This window comes from Leptinotarsa decemlineata, unplaced genomic scaffold (genome assembly GCF_025532065.1).
Source record: "Leptinotarsa decemlineata unplaced genomic scaffold, Ldec_3_MD MMD2_tig00000505_RagTag_RagTag, whole genome shotgun sequence".
Classification (NCBI taxonomy): Eukaryota; Metazoa; Arthropoda; class Insecta; order Coleoptera; family Chrysomelidae; genus Leptinotarsa; species Leptinotarsa decemlineata.
The window spans coordinates 15,739,788-15,756,150 of NW_027412549.1; the positions used below are offsets into that span (position 1 = coordinate 15,739,788).

The window sequence follows — 16,363 nt, forward strand, 5'->3', positions numbered from 1 at the left end:
ATGTTCATCTATTTCGAATCTTCCAAAGAGTTTCTTGCTTCCGTTAGAGGTTGAGTCTTGTTTGAAGATCATCAGTGTTATTATTAGATTGACTGGTGCCTCATCTATACTTGTTTCCTCATAACAGTCAGTTAGTTTGGCGCATACAAAGATTTGGAAAAGCTGAATACATTTATTTGAATTAATGAATCGAAGAGGTTCTGTATTAAAGTGTATAATTTTTAAAATTCTTGCAAAGCGCTTTCGACTTTCGTCATCAACAGTGCTCACCTGAAAGTAAGTGATCTAGTTGAAAAGGGAATTTAGTGAAGTTGTAAAATTTTTTAAGGTTAAGAAATTTGGAAAAATTGTTTGAGATTACTTACTTGTCAGGCAACAGGAAGTATCAAAATAAGTAAATTGCACATTTGTAATATTTGACTCATATAAAACAAAATAGGCTTATAGCCAAGAAGGTGAATCTTATGTCCCTCCAATTTCAATTCAGAATTAAATACTTTAAAACAGATTGCTGCCAACATTGGTTATCAACCATCCATTATTCACAAATTAATTAGTAAATTTAAACTCAGATCAGATAGAAGATTGGCCTTCAACTCTATCACCTTAGTTAATTCACCTTCTGTGAGATATTTTTCCTTACCTTATTTTGATCAAAATATGTGGTTATTTCCAAATTTATAGAAAATACCATACCTGGTACAAAAATTTCTTTTAAATATCAAAACAACTTAAGTAACTTTTTAGTAAATTATAAAGACAAAATCAACAAATTACACAGAAGTGGAGTCTACAAGCTTGACTGTTCTGATTGTTTGGCATCTTACATTGGTAGAACCTGTAGACCTCTTTTCACTCGTATTAATGAACATTTTAAAAAACCTGACAAATCTGCTTTTGTCCACCACATAAAATTTCACAATCACAATTTTAGTCCCAATAGTAATTCCAAAATATAACATAAAATAGATAATAAAAATGTCCTTAGACTTGACTTGTCTGAAGAGTTGGAGATTTCTAAAGAACTTTCCGACAATGATCATTGTTTGAATACTCAAGTAAACTCAAACAGAGATTTCCTTCCCCTTCATAAGAGGATTATGAATTATCAATTAATCACAGTTTATTAATATAATTTATTCAATATTTTTCTTCTACATATTCAATCAAATCCATAATGGATCACTCCTCAAGTTGGTACCATTATTTTTACATGACACTTGACACATTCTGTCTCAAGTTGTCCTTCTTCATATGATACTTTGACCGAACCACATGGCCTCAATCCAAAAATGTATTTTCTTGGCTATAAGCCTATTTTGTTTGATATAAGTCAAATATTACAAATGTGCAATTTACTTATTTTGATACTTCCTGTTGCCTGACAAGTAAGTAATCTCAAACAATTTTTCCAAATTTCTTAACCTTAAAAAATTTTACAACTTCAATTATCACTAAATTCCCTTTTCAACTAGATCACTTACTTTCACGTGAGCACTGGTGATTACGAAAGTCGAAAGCGCTTTGCAAGAATTTTAAAAAGTATACACTTTAATACAAAACCTCTTCGATTCATCAGTTTGGCGTATGTTCAGCACTACAGTCGATCATCACCTGTTAAAAATTCCATTTTCAGATGATTTAACAATAAGCTTTGCATGGACTGGTTATTAGTCATATTAGGAAAAGCTAGATGAAGTTCCAGAAATTCACATAAGTTTTCACTACTTCTAGAACATTTACTACAAAGTAAACAAGTGGAATTTTTCCAGCAAAAGATTTACAATCACAAGACGAGTTGGACTGTACGTAATCATTCAATCCAGAGCAGACTGGAGTAAGGTAGGGCGGGGCTAGTTGAGCAATTTTCTACTCAAGTGATTATAGTTCCTCAACAATAAGTATCAATAGTTTATGTGGCATACCGATGGATTACTGATTCATTCTTCTACAAAAAAGTCCATAGTAATTTATTTCTAATTAATCAAGTTCAAAAGTTACAGCTGTTTAAACGAAGAAAGTCAAGTATGCTTAACTTACCCCATGGGTGAGGTAAGTTGAGCAAGGGTATGAGGCGAATTGAGCAGTTAGAGATTTCAGTCTAACTAAAGTTTCTAGACATGAAATAAAAATTGTATTTGATAATTAACTGTTACTTTATTAATTTCTAAGTGAAAAAAATAAAACAAAACATAATATTCTTTTAGGCATTGAGCATAAAAATAGAATCAACAAAAAAGCAACATATTTAAAGATTAATTTTTGAAATAGATTCATCCTTTCCACTTTCAATAAAGATTAAATTCAGAAAAAATATCCATAATGACTAAAACTAATCATACTCGTCATCGGAATTGCAATTGATACAAATGAAATGAAGGCCAGTAACTTGGACAAATTTTTTATGTGCCCACTCTTTACAATCTTCGCATTGGATCCACTTCTCTCCTGATATGCTGTCAGACCAGAATTTGCTACAAACCAGGCAGATACATTCATCTTTGTCACTTTCATCACTTGACTGAAGTAATTTTTTACTAACACTCACATTTTTTTTTTTAATTTTCTTCTTTTGCTTCTTAACTTTTTCACTAGATTTATTTTGTTCTTCTTGCAACGCGTTTTTCTCGGGTGTATCTGTGCATGAGAGTTGCAGCTTCTCTCATTCTTCGCATACTTGTACTTACTTTTCTTGGAGCTGCCTTTGAGTATGGCTGAACATTTTCTAGGACTGTTCATTTTCTTTATTGTTCGTATTGGGCTCAGGATCACATTGACTGGCAGAGGTAGACGGAACGCGATCAAGGTGAATAAGTTGAGTGGTGGACATGCTCGTTCTTAACGATCTCTTTCTAGGTCAATAGATGCCGGATCTGGATGGTCGGTTACAGACGATGGTGTTGGGGTTATATGGGAAGATGCCAGTCTTTTCGAAACCATTCATAAAATTTATACTTGTCTGAGCAAAAGGCAGTGAATCAGCGACTATTTTTGGGATATCGTGAATGGTTATAGTCTACCCTGAGTTGTTTCGTAGCCATAAATCTTGTGCAAAAGCGCAATATGTTTTGAACGGTCCGAATACTGAGATGTCCATCCATTTACATATTGAGTTGAGTACACACCTCTTAAAGTTTTCCTTTCATACGTCCGCATTCTAAAACGAGAGAAAAATATAAGTCACTATTATTTTTAATCACGGGGTAGGTTGAGCAACAGTTGCTCAACATACCTCAACACGAAAATTTGAATTTGAAATGAGGTTATGAAAAAACTTTATTAGTTTAAACAAAATCCATGATAGATATCAAAAATACATGAAATTAATGAAACTTTAGCACTTACTTGATTGAAAATGAATAAGATTTGACCTGTACAGAAGAAATTTACACATACACGACTTTTTTACATTTTGTTCGCAAAATAAACAAAGCGCTCGCGTGCCTTACTCGATCGTCAATTCGCCACTAGCGGTCGCGTGATCTGTTCCCCTCCCGCGCCCCCGCATTTCTTTCATTTGACGTGCTAGCGTCCGGTGTATAGTTTCGGAGGTATTTTGATTGCCCAACTTACCCCAATGTTCAACTAGCCCCGTTTTATTCACGAAGAGTATTCAACAAGAACCCCAAGAATTCCAATCCTCTTGTTGTCCTAACGAGTATCTAGTGAACTTCAAAGACTCCAGGAAATCGGTTGGAGGGAGAGATGATACCTTCTTACGAAACTGCAGCTGCATGAACAGGTGTTTGAGTTTGATAAATAGTAGGAAACATTCCCGTTCTCGTTCATCATTAAAACTTCTTGAAATTCTTCGTCATGAACAACGCTTGTAAAATGCTATTCATATAGCAAGTGTTTCCTTAATCATCCAATCCAATTTTCTTCTCTAGATTTTCAGGACAACTCTCTACTGATTTGTAAGGAAGAACACGTTTCGCAGAATCTCCATAAGAACCATTTCACAAGCTGCGATCGATCCTTCCAAGTGAAGAAGAGTTTCGTAGAGGGATCGATTCGGCGCTTGCTTCATGAAGCTCTTCCACTGAAAGGGAACCAGAACTACGAGGACTGTAACTCATATTTGAGGGGCAAGAATGACCTGAGTCCACTAACCGCACTGAAAAAGAAGAAGGTGGATCAATCACTTGTGAATTAACCTTGATATTCTGCGGCTGTGTATTACTACACTGTACTGTACACCAAGATACAAGTTACGTATGCAATATACGAAAAGAATTCATTTTGGTCGAATATAACATTAACAGTTCAACCAAGGCAACAAAAATACCTGATTATTCAATTGACATTTCCTTTCAATTCTTGTTTTGTCGACTTACCATGTAGTCGCGTCTGGAACAGCGGAAGAGGAATACTGGCTGGTTTTCGGTATATTCGGCATCAACGGGTCTTTCCTCTTTCATGGGGATCGTCCTTCTCTTATAAAGTTTCCAGATTGCGAAGACAGCGGCAGCAACCAACGAGAGAGTTATAAGGATGCTTGCAGAACTGGCTACTGCAAGGTGAATTCATTTTGTGCCTTATATTTGAACTATCTGGGCATCGTCTTTAAGTTCATGAATTTTCTTTAGGTCTATAGTGTTCAGGTGAATTTTTCTGGGTTGCAGCTCTTCAGGGTTAATCTTGTTTATTTCGATTTCCGGAATGGTTAGAGGATGGCCTCTCACAATTTATTTTTTGTTCCATAACTTGAAGTCTCCGATTGTGATTCCGTAGTTGAATGGTACTTCAACAAGGCTGGGTTCTCCTATGAGTGTGAACTCATAACTCTGGCAGATTTCCAGCTGTTTGCAGCCGGGATTACTACTATGTGTTGACTGGAGCTTCTATGATGGGGTTGGCTACGTAGACTCCGGTAGTGCGGCAGTTTGGATTGTCGGTTCCTTCGATCGTCTGTTTGTGGATCCCGATGATCGTGGCAAATATGTGTGTCCTCGATTACAGGGCACATCTCATCCTCGTGCTGTTGTTGGTTTTCTCCAAGTAGTACGAACGGGTGACTTAGAATGTTGTGGAGTTATTCATTGGAATAGGGAACAAGCGAAACATTTCGAATGAGTTTTGAGAGAAAATGGAAAAATGTATAGCAAATATGAGTTTATTTTCTGATCGTATGAAATATAACTCTTAAATTGAGGAATCCTGTCACCATGAAGATAGACGTCTCATTATCTTTTCTAATTCCTTACATGAGATCATAGTGCTATGTAATGTATTTAATTTTGCAAATGCTAATGTATTTTCTAAATTGCCTACAAGGTAATTGAATTTTGACATTTTAATATAATCTGATTTAATGTATTTTGCGTACACAAATATTCTATCAGGTTTTGATTGATATTGCATTGAAGAAAGTCTAGCCGATTCTTATTACCTCTAGATTGACAGTAAGAAGAGTTATTGTTGTTTGGGAAAGAAAGTTTTTGGCTTTCTACTACTCCATCTTGATACAAAAAAAGATGAGGGAATCTTCCAAAGAAAGGAAGGAAGTGATCAATTTGAAAATAATTAACTCCATACATGGATGTGTAGATCATGCAAAGAAGTAACTTTCAGACACAAACTGAAAGAAAGTCCTCCTGAAATAGCTACTTTCTTATAAACATTGAATTACACGAAAGAAAAAAATTCTTTCGGAACAAATACTTCTATATGAACACTGAATTACACAGAAGACACTTTTCTCTACTCAGTTTGTATTTCAAACATTCATTGTGGAGTAAAATCAGATATTATTCAAATTGTTTCTACTTCAAATGAATGGTAACAAATTGCACTTACATCCTCACTGGTATACATCGATGTTTCGCCGTAAGATACTTGCCTTAAGGCTCTTCAGTACCAAGTAAACATTATAGAAAATACACACAATTCATTCATGAATTATGATTTTGAATGTCACGGAATAAGCTTGATCTGCTTATGTCATCGATAATATCGTAATGACATTCATTCACCTATTTGATTTAATCCCAGCCAAGAGGAATCTTATTAGCAAAGACAGCTTTTCTGAGATTATTTTTCATAACAAAAAAGTTTTGCACGTCTCAGCCACTTTCATCCGTCTGATTGCAGAAACAAACACCGAAAGCAAATTTGATTATCTGTGATTTTCGTGAACAAATTATCAACAGTGAAACTAAAATATCACTTTTCTGAAACTCAATCACACGCTTCACAATATTCGGCAAAAACTACATCGACTAATTAACTAATTTGAATTAGAAGGTCAGTTGCATGTTGAAATCCATTTTTTCAATCTTCACAAGCAGTCGAAGCGATGAGACAATCATAAACATGTGAGAATCCTGTACGCATTTGGCCTGAATCTGTGGTTCAAATTAAGTTTCATCAGCATTGTCGTTCAGTAACCTCCGTTTGGATACACGATATACTGTTTTTATCAGTTCCCAAAAACGAACTTCGAAAGGAGAACATCGTAAATAATGGTGGCTCCGCAAAGCTATTATTTGGCGAGACATTTGAACAGTTGTTTTCGTCTACAAACTTCTGGCTCCTTTTGCCATTATATTTTCATGACATCTCATAATAGGGATGATTCATTCGCTTCAATTAAAGATAACATGTCTACTATAGATACGTAATATTTTACCATAATGTTGGTACTTAATTTTATATTTGTTCTTTTGGTTTTCACTGAATATACAGTGTGACCCATTTTTAATGGAAACACCCCCCTAAAATTTGAAGTTGTAAATCGATTTTAATATATTTTTTTTTAAATGTCAAGTACTAAAAGGTCTACTTTGGGACAAAATTTGAAATGTTTATTAAAGTTTCAGGGCATACTACCATATTTTTTCTTAGTCGAAAATCGGGATTTTTTATTAGCGATTTTTTATTGAAAAAATCACTACGCCACTGGATTCAGAGTGCCTCTAAATAGGCACTCTATTGTTGAAATCATAAAAAAATATATATTGTGACTGTTAGCTGTGTGAGTTTTCGAATTTTTGAGTTCTCATAACTTTGTTAATAATGAATATTTTTTCATGAAATTTTGGTCACACTTGTTTAGAGGCACTCTGAATCTAGTGGCGTAGTGATTTTTTCAATAAAAAAATCGCTAATAAAAAATCCCGATTTACGACTAAGAAAAAATATCGTAGTATGCCCTGAAACTTTAATAAACATTTCAAATTTTGTCCCAAAGTAGACCTTTTAGTACTCGACATTTAAAAAAAAATAAATAAAATCGTTTAAACAACTTCAAATTTCAGGGGGTGTTTCGATTAAAAATGGTTCACACTGTATATACTGTTGAAAAATAGGCTGAATTTTCAAATTTCGCAAACTATCTACATAAATAATGACAGCGTACGCAGCGCCCTCAAATGTTATATGAAAATCAATACGAAATTATAATTTCATACGTCAAAAAACCCCGGGTACCGAATTTCGTGCAAATAACTTATTTTTTGCAAGAGTTATTTTCAAAAAGCAAACAAAAAATTCAATTCCAACACCCCGTATCTCCGAAACGAAGCATTTTCGGACACAAGTTCATATAAACTTTTTTTCTTAAAATTGTCTCAGGAATACGTCACTTGAATATTTTAACGTACTTATGTTACACCCTGTATAATGAATGAAATCACCTGAGTTCGTGTATCAGTTAATTTTTCCACATTTCAAAAAAAAAATTCAGTAACGAGGGAGTCATTTGATTCTATTCGGTTATTCAATAAATGACCTGAATTCTTGAATCTATTTATTTCTAAACATTCTAAAAGATTGAGTTTCAAACTTTTCTCTCTTGAATATAGCACTTCATAATCGTTATTGGCCTCACGTTCTCCTGCTGAAAGATTGTTTGCAAATGTTGAATTGGTCTCCCCATTAAAAAAACAATTTTCATGATCTTTAATTCTTTGGGTAAAAGTTCTCCCCGTTTGACCAATATAGGGTTTTGGACAAGAACTAGAAGTCAACTTATAAAATCCTGATCTATTCGACAATGAAATTGTGTGTTTCTTGTTTTTAATAAATTTGCTTGAATTATGATTTGTTCTTCAATCCACATTGAAGCCTTACGTACTTTTGATTTAATGTCTATCAATCTTTTGGGCATGTAGATCAAAAATCCTATTTGTCCCTTTTAAGATTCACCAGCATTCCTACTTGTTTACTGTAACATCAAAGTCACTCCTGGTGTTCACAACATTGCAGCCCTCCGCTCAAACGATAAGGTCAGCACGGTAGCATGGGGTGGTATTGTAAGGGTTGATAGTGATTATTCGTACTGGCAGAGTGAGCTCCAATGATTACCACCTCTTGTGGAATGCTTCATAAAAGCGGAATAGTGAAGCGTGGAGTGTATGCGGTCGTGTGGAAATTGGGTTCAGATAATACCCAAACGCACGATTTCAGGGCATTTTTCAGAGAATCGCTGCTGTCACACACTACGGGAATTTGTAATAAAATCTCTGCTCACTGCAAATGATGATGAATGTACGTCTGACATGATCGCGAATGAGGGGATATGTCATAGTGACGGATTTACTTTGAAATCAGCAGTTTTGTAGTTGTAAAATGTGTAAACTGAGATATTACTGGAGAAAATATATTTTGAAATAACTGAAATTCATTCATACAGTGTAGTCCACTAAGTGTGCAACAAATGGGAAACTTTTTTATTATTGATTTCTCAGACAATTTTATTCTTGACAAAAGTTGGTGCATGTTCCAAAACTATACTAAGTGTGTCTGAAATGGCTTTATGAGAAACACCATACAGGATAGGCCAAAAAATATAAAGTTCGTTCAAGAGTAAAGTACCCTTATTTCAAAAAATATAGAAATATGTTGAAGAGAAAAATTGCTTTGAATTAAAAGTTATGTTCAGATACGAAGTCATGGCCTGCTATTCGATTTTTGTTTCTTTTGGAAAATTTTGAGTTACCCCCGTATGATACATATTTTTACTATTTTGATTCAATATGTATTTGAAGTAGCCACAATCGAATCAGTTTGGAGTATTTTTTATCAAATTAAAGTGTATTTGTAAAATTTACTTGGATTTGTATTGTATTTAGGTGACCGTCAACTTCATGTTTGTTGCAACGATATTTAACAAAACTCTAGGGTTAAACAAACACTTTTTTTAACGAGGCAAATACTTTACTAAGTATAATGTTCATATGAATAAACTGTCAATGAAAGTATAAAATTTCTTTTATTCTGACAACAATGCCTCAACTAGAACAGATATTAAAAAACAATCCAAAATCTATCGCGGAAAGCCATGAACAAAAAACATGCACGCCCTAAAACAATACTGTAGTTTGATAGTGTGGCTTCTTAAAACTTGCCTGTAAAACGTTTTCATATTTGTCCTCAATTAAAAATGCCTCGCTCAGTATTATTAACGTTAACTGAAAAGGCAGAAATAGTTTTAATCTGTGGTGATGGTTATAAAACAATGCGCGAAGCTGCAAATATTTTCAATGAGCGGCATCCAGACAAACAAATTTGCTATTCAAGGGTGAGTAAAATTTTAAAGAATTTCAAACAGACCGGCTCACCAGAATAAAAACATAATACGGAGCGTATGAAACCTGTATGCACAGAAGAAAACCAGCTTGACGTACTTCAAGCAGTAGTAGAAAATCCTAGAAGGTCCACCCAAGACATTAGTGATTATACCGGCATAAAAAAACCCCTGTGAAGCGTATTCTCAAGAAACATAAGTACCATGCTTATAAACCTACATTCATTTGTACTTTTCAAGAAAGAGACTATGATTTGAGATATGATTTTTCCATGTGGATTCAGAGTGAAATAGAAGAACAACGAGATTTTCATCGATGTATTCTATTTGGAGATGAATCTACTTTTACAACAAATGGGGTTCTATCATCACAAAATTGTAGATGGTGGTCAGATATCAACCCAAATTTTATTATTGACAACAAAAGTCAATACTATCAGAAAACAAACGTTTGGTATGGTATATTAAATGATAAATGACTAGGTCCGTTTTTTTTGCGAGAATTGGAATGGTGACAGTTTGGAAACTGAAATAGGAGAGTTTTTGGATGATATGGTATTAGAAGAACGCCAAAAATTATGGTTCCAACATGACTGATGTCCTGCTCATTCTACTAGAAATGTTTCTCAGTGGCCGAATAGTAAGTTTCGTAATACTTATAGTCTGGTTCACATGTACTCGATTTAGCTCTTTTTGGTGACATTTTTCAGCCCTGTCCAAAAATTACGACCAAGGTGTCATTTGATTCGTATTTTTGCCTAGAAAGTTTAAGGAATGGTCCGAAAACGCGCCGATAAAAATTACAAAAGTTATAAACAATTAAGTGAAAAAAAATGAGGCTTTAGTTTTTTCTTCATATATCGGAAAATTTTCAAAATTTTGGAAATTTAAAAAAAGATTTGAAAAGATCAATGAATTTGCGTAAAAAACGTCCCGACTCCCGAAACTGTATCTCGATTATTTATAATTTTTACACAGCCCTGAAAATAGAGCCAAAAGCGGGTAGTCTGGCTTCCGCGCGCCTTTCGTCACTCTGACATAAAAACAAAAAAAATTATTTAAACATATTAAATGTAAATATTAAGGAATCAAAAAATTCGTGTAATGTTGGGATACATCAATAAACAATAATGCGCAGTCAAAAATTTTTTATCCCAATTTTAACGTTAATTATAAATTTGTTAATTAATAACTTTTTCTGAATTGAAAGTTAATATAAAAATCCCTTTAATTATTAAACTGAAACTCTGGAATTTTTTTCCTTTGGTGAAGTTATCCTTAATAGGCAAAAAAATAGATTACCGTTGCCAAAATAAAAAAATTATTTTCTATTTTTTATTGACAATTGAAAATTATAATTTGATAAAAAATACATTACAACATTTTTTTTTCTAATTTTTTATTGTTTCAATGTCTCATGGCTAAAAACTGATTGATAATATATTTTTTTAATTTTTTACAGCTATTGTTAATGAATTTATTATAAACAAATACATTGTTTATAAGCAATTCGAATTTTTTTTTTGCAGTATGTTAATGGAGAAAAATCTGATTAAAAAAAATGGTTTCCTAAAAAAATTCTTTGTTGCTAAAAACTGCGTTTGTTAATTAACAATCGTTTTTTGCAACTAAATATTAAAATTAAGGAACCTTTTTTTTTTCTAAAGCTCCATTTTTTTCACTTAATTCTTTATAACGTTTGTAATTTTTATCGTCGCGTTTTCGGACCTTTACCTAAACTTTCTAGGCAAAAATACGAATCGAATGATACCTTGGTCGTAATTTTTGGACAGGGCTGAAAAATGTTACAAAAAAAAAGTACATATGAACTACACTATATCTGAATCAAACCACAATGTGTTTCTGTGCAAGGGGGGTATTAAGAATGCGGGTGTTTTCTAGTGTGTCCATGAAAATGTCTGCCAGAATGGGATTTAATGGGGGGGTCCATTAACTTTTCAACGTAATTTTTCAAAGTGACAACTTATTCATTAATACAGTGATTGAAATAAATGAAAGAAAAATATTGAGTGAGGCTCACTACAATAAATTGGTGGAGACCGCATCTAAATCGGTTGAGCTGTTTTTGAGATTAGCGCGCACAAACTCAAAGAAAATCATACAAATCGACAGCAATTCGTTACACATTCATTATAACGGTATTAACCCCAATTGACATCTATTGATATCTATAGAACGTTGACTGAATTTTCCGCCACTTCCGTATAGTGTATTGTATAGAACTACACTGTTTTCTTCCACTGTTATCAATAACAATTCCATCAGACACTCGGTAGTGCTTAAAATATCATTCTGCACATCGAGTAGTCAGATAGACGTTCACAAGCATCGATCATTCGACAAATAACGCATGAAGAATGCGGAAGGCGGCTGGGAAAACCGCCTTCACACAATTTGCGAGGGAAATCTCACTATACATAAATAGGGCAATTTACGTGACGACGCGATAGGATCCTCTATTGAAGATTTATGATCATTGCGCACACATGACGGTAACAATGTTCGCGAAAATTGGTACAATGGGTGCTGTCAGGATGCTCCATTAATATTGCATGCAGAGGCGGCTTTACCTGAGAGGTGCGGTGCACCAGGGCGCCGGGTGATAGGAGGTGCAAAGAGCCACTTGCGACACGGCTGTAACGCTCCGCACGGGCGCACGGCACGCAGTAAGCGCCTGTCCATATGAAACGGGGTTGGTGTATATCGATACTCTTCACCCGGAGGAAACATCATCTCTAACGGATAAGAGATTCCGTGGACCAACGAAGCAAGATACCTGGGAGTCACCCTTGACAGGAATCTGACGTTGAGGTTCCATGTCCGGCACATGCCCAGGAACTTATGCGACTGTATTTCAAGCGGAAATTTACGCTATTGAATTGTGTGCGGGGAGATTGGATAAAGCCAACCTCATACTGTCACCCCACAAACTACAAGAGGAGACTAAATCATCTGTCGGTAACAAATAAGACAGATGGGTATCCGCGGCCAAGCTAAACAGTGGAGACGGGAGTGGATTAACCAACTTAGCAAATTTCAAATAGATCTTAATGGGCGCCAGGTAAATTTAATCCTCCAGATACCCTAAGTAACTTACAATATCAATAACTTACCAATTGATATTGGAAATAAAAGATAAATATCCCCAATATGATTTATTCAGCAATCCTAACTTACATGGATTAACCGACAACGCTTATAAAACAACAATGCGATATTCAACTACTACGCGATATTCAAATGTCAATACAGAGGTCCTTGAGCGCGGTGTATATAACCACAAATTCAATCAGCCATGAATTATGGTAGTAACGACGCTTGAGAGAAACTACAATGTGTCAAGTAAAACTACCACGAAAATTGAGTAGGTGTGGGCGAAATCGTAAATACTACTATGGAAGGTAAGACAATCTCGTTTGCGTCGCGTGAGCTCAGGCGTAGGCGCATCGGTGTCAACAAGCAATTGTAAAAGGAAGGAAGTACCTCAATTTCCGTTTCACAAATGAATCACCATATCAATCAGGTATCAATAAATAAACACTATATCAATAAACGATAAACAAACACTATATCAAACAGGTATCAGTAAACAGAAGGGCAAACAATTATTCAAATAACTCAGTAATACACAAATATTCAAATAAACCAAGTATAACTTGCGTGCTCCTTTTGGGCCACCCGGTATATGGTGTTAGGCTACCCCGTAGTTCGATGGGTGTGGATCACCTTAAAGTACGGTGGAAATGGATCACCCTGTAGCACCACCAAGATAAATCACCCTGTAGGCTCAAAAGGATGGACCAGTAATGGATCACCGAAGGTAGCTGAACACCTCCCAGTCCGGGAAGTTTGTCAACAAGGTGTTCTACACCCCAGAAAAAAAATAAAAACCCCTGGCCAAGGGGTTTTCTATACGTTTCTTCGTGTGCGGTGCTCTGCACGGAAGTCCTACTGGGACTTGATGAGTGACTAAGGGCCTTCTGTTTCTTATGAATCTGTATTCGGAAATCCTTCCACCTGGCACAATGAGTTCGGTAACCACCACAAATCCTCAAAAGAGTTTCAGACTGCAAATATCCACACCAAAATGACCAATCAGTCTTCCACTATACAATCCTGACTTGTAGAAATAATCCCCGTGAAGGATGGCACAAATACAACCATATATATCCTACAAATCAGTCTGATGGTACACTTGAACTCTCAACCAAGCTCAACGAAGGTCACCCCCGAAATCCAAGAGACTGCCACATCTGACAGCTATCCAGTTGTTGCACAGTGGGTCCAATCTACGCTACAAGCACCAAGGGGGCGCTGTGCACAACATTATAAATCTATCAATTCCTCCACAGCCACTCGAAACATTATCAAGTCCATGACCCATCAAAACTCCTTCTCAAAGCAATGCAACCCTAAACAACCCTCGACAATTTGAGTAAGCGATCAATCCCTCATCCGTGAACAACTGTAGAACTAGTTCGGTGTAGGTCTTCGGAACGACACTACGAAAGTTCGGCAGATGTCAACCAACAGCTGTCTCTCAACCTTGTTATTGAATGTTTACAAAAATATTGACTCCAACCTATTTACCGATCCTTATTCATGCTATGGAATAGAAATATATAAGGTAAGTCGTCACATCTTTCCCATTCAGTACGAATATTTGAACATTCATATTATGCAGAATATTTACCGAAATATCAAACAGTATTCAAAAACCCAGAGTTAACTAATATTGTTTTCCAGGCGATATGGCTCTAATATGTAAGTAAACCTTCTGGAAGTGATGCAATAACAACAACAATCTATGCAATAAATATTCTTGGAAAGGTACAGAGAATAAGGCAGACAACGGCTGAAAAATGATAGGTGAAGAAAACTGAGAAACATACAATTACAACTATTTCAACCTAGCGAAGAATTTCGGATTTCCAACGTCGAATGCGAAGTGATTGGTAAGTACTGGTCACGGCAGTTAGTCAGGGAGCATACATATATTCTTGTACATTTCAGGCATGGTTTTCTATGGAACGGAAGATTCCCATTACTATGATGTTAAATGAATAAAATTAACTTGTAACTGAATTACATTGTTAACATCCTCTGAATAAAGATCTTAAAAGGTATGGTAGTGTTTTGAAAGGTCACATAGAAGCAGTTTTGATCTAGTGCTAAATTGAAACGTAACAATACAAAAGTGTAATAGAAGGAGCTTTCTTGCTCCTTTCTCATTTATTTATTTTTTTGAATTGAATTTTAGCAGCGCTGTCACCAGATGCAGATTTCTCCGCATCAAATTTTGAATATTAAGGCAGGTCCGAAAAAGCTGTAGGGTTCGTGCCGATCGCACGAAGGCCGGTCTTTTTGAAATCTGATCATTTGGAATACTTACTCTCTCATTATGTGGTTTCAGAACTGAGTTTTAATGTTAGTTAAAATGCTTTTCACTCACTATTGTTTTCTCGATAGATTGACAAAAGGTCTCTCATTTGTTTTTGTTTTCTTAACTTCATCTTACTCTACTGGGATGGTATTTTTCTCAGTCCAAAAGAAAATGAAAGTCCAAAGGTTTCAAATATGAAGTATAATAAGTAGAAAAATGACTCCGTGGACAAAATAAAAACAACGTGTAAAATATTATATGAAAGGAAAATGTTGAATTCTATAAAATGAAAGAATTAGAACAAAGGAAATGCCGCCAATTTTACCATGATATTTACTATTAATCTAACCTATTTAATAATTACAAATGCGCCAACTCGGTACAAAATACTCTTAGTTTCACTTTTACTTCAGGGAGAGTGGTGTATAGCTTCAAATTTTCGCCCTTTTTTGTAATTATATCAACAACTTTATCTAAACAATCAGCGCTAGAAACCCCACAATTTGTAACTTTCTGCAAATAAGAAGTGGACTCAGATAAAATATTATGTGAACTCTCTCTAAATATCAACTGGTTAGTACAAAAAAATAACGAACACTCACATAAGGCCTCTTTGGGTGGTTCATGGTCAACCATCGGTTCCGTTGATCCGGTATGTTTTCAACACCAACACTTTAATTTCGAACTCCCCTGTACCCATTACCGGTTCATAATTCAACTACACGGATTTTTCTTAAATTTCGCACCACCCGCTTACAAACAAAATAACTCCGCCGATTTAGGCCACTTTCCTCAGTCTCGAAGGCTGAGGGATGAGACCCCCGGTCTGGTCTCGACGGGGTCCGGTGACCGACCTTTCTCTGTCTTGCAAGAAACTCCCAAGCCCTCGCGTCTGACGGCGCTACCACAAAAACCTCATATCAGCGTTTTTTCAACCTTCCCAAGTGTGTGATCATAGCCAGGGTGCGATATATTTATTTGTTTAGTCTGAGTAAATTTTAACATGACCACAACGAAGCTCGAAGGTCCGACAGTCATAAAGTAATTCAGCGCTTTTTCAAATGGAAAAATATCGACACCGAAGAAACGGGTGATCGACCTCGATCTCAATGAATAAAATAATGTTTAATGTTACTCTCGCAATGGCCGTTATTACACAGGTCAATAAAAATATTCTCGGACAGTCAAGCGGCTTTGGAAGCTCTTGGTTCCTACCGAGCAATGTCTCAATTGGTAGCAAATGACCAAAAACGACTTTCCTCGATAGGAAGACTAAACGGATTGTCTCTGGTCTGAATTCCTGGCCATACTGGCTTGGAAGGCAATGAAACTACTGACTGCCTTGCAAAGGAGGGTGCTACAAGCAGCTCCATAGGACCAGAACCTGTCATTGGTATCGCTCCAGGCTTTGCCACACAAACATTGAACAC

The 16,363-nt window shown here is 35.6% G+C and overlaps 1 protein-coding gene across 1 annotated transcript in view; it reads left to right on the forward strand.

Annotated features, from left to right (window-relative positions):
* LOC111507443 (whirlin) overlaps positions 1 to 16,363 on the forward strand; it is a 132,986-nt gene that overhangs the window by 87,142 nt on the left and 29,481 nt on the right. The window lies entirely within an intron of this gene.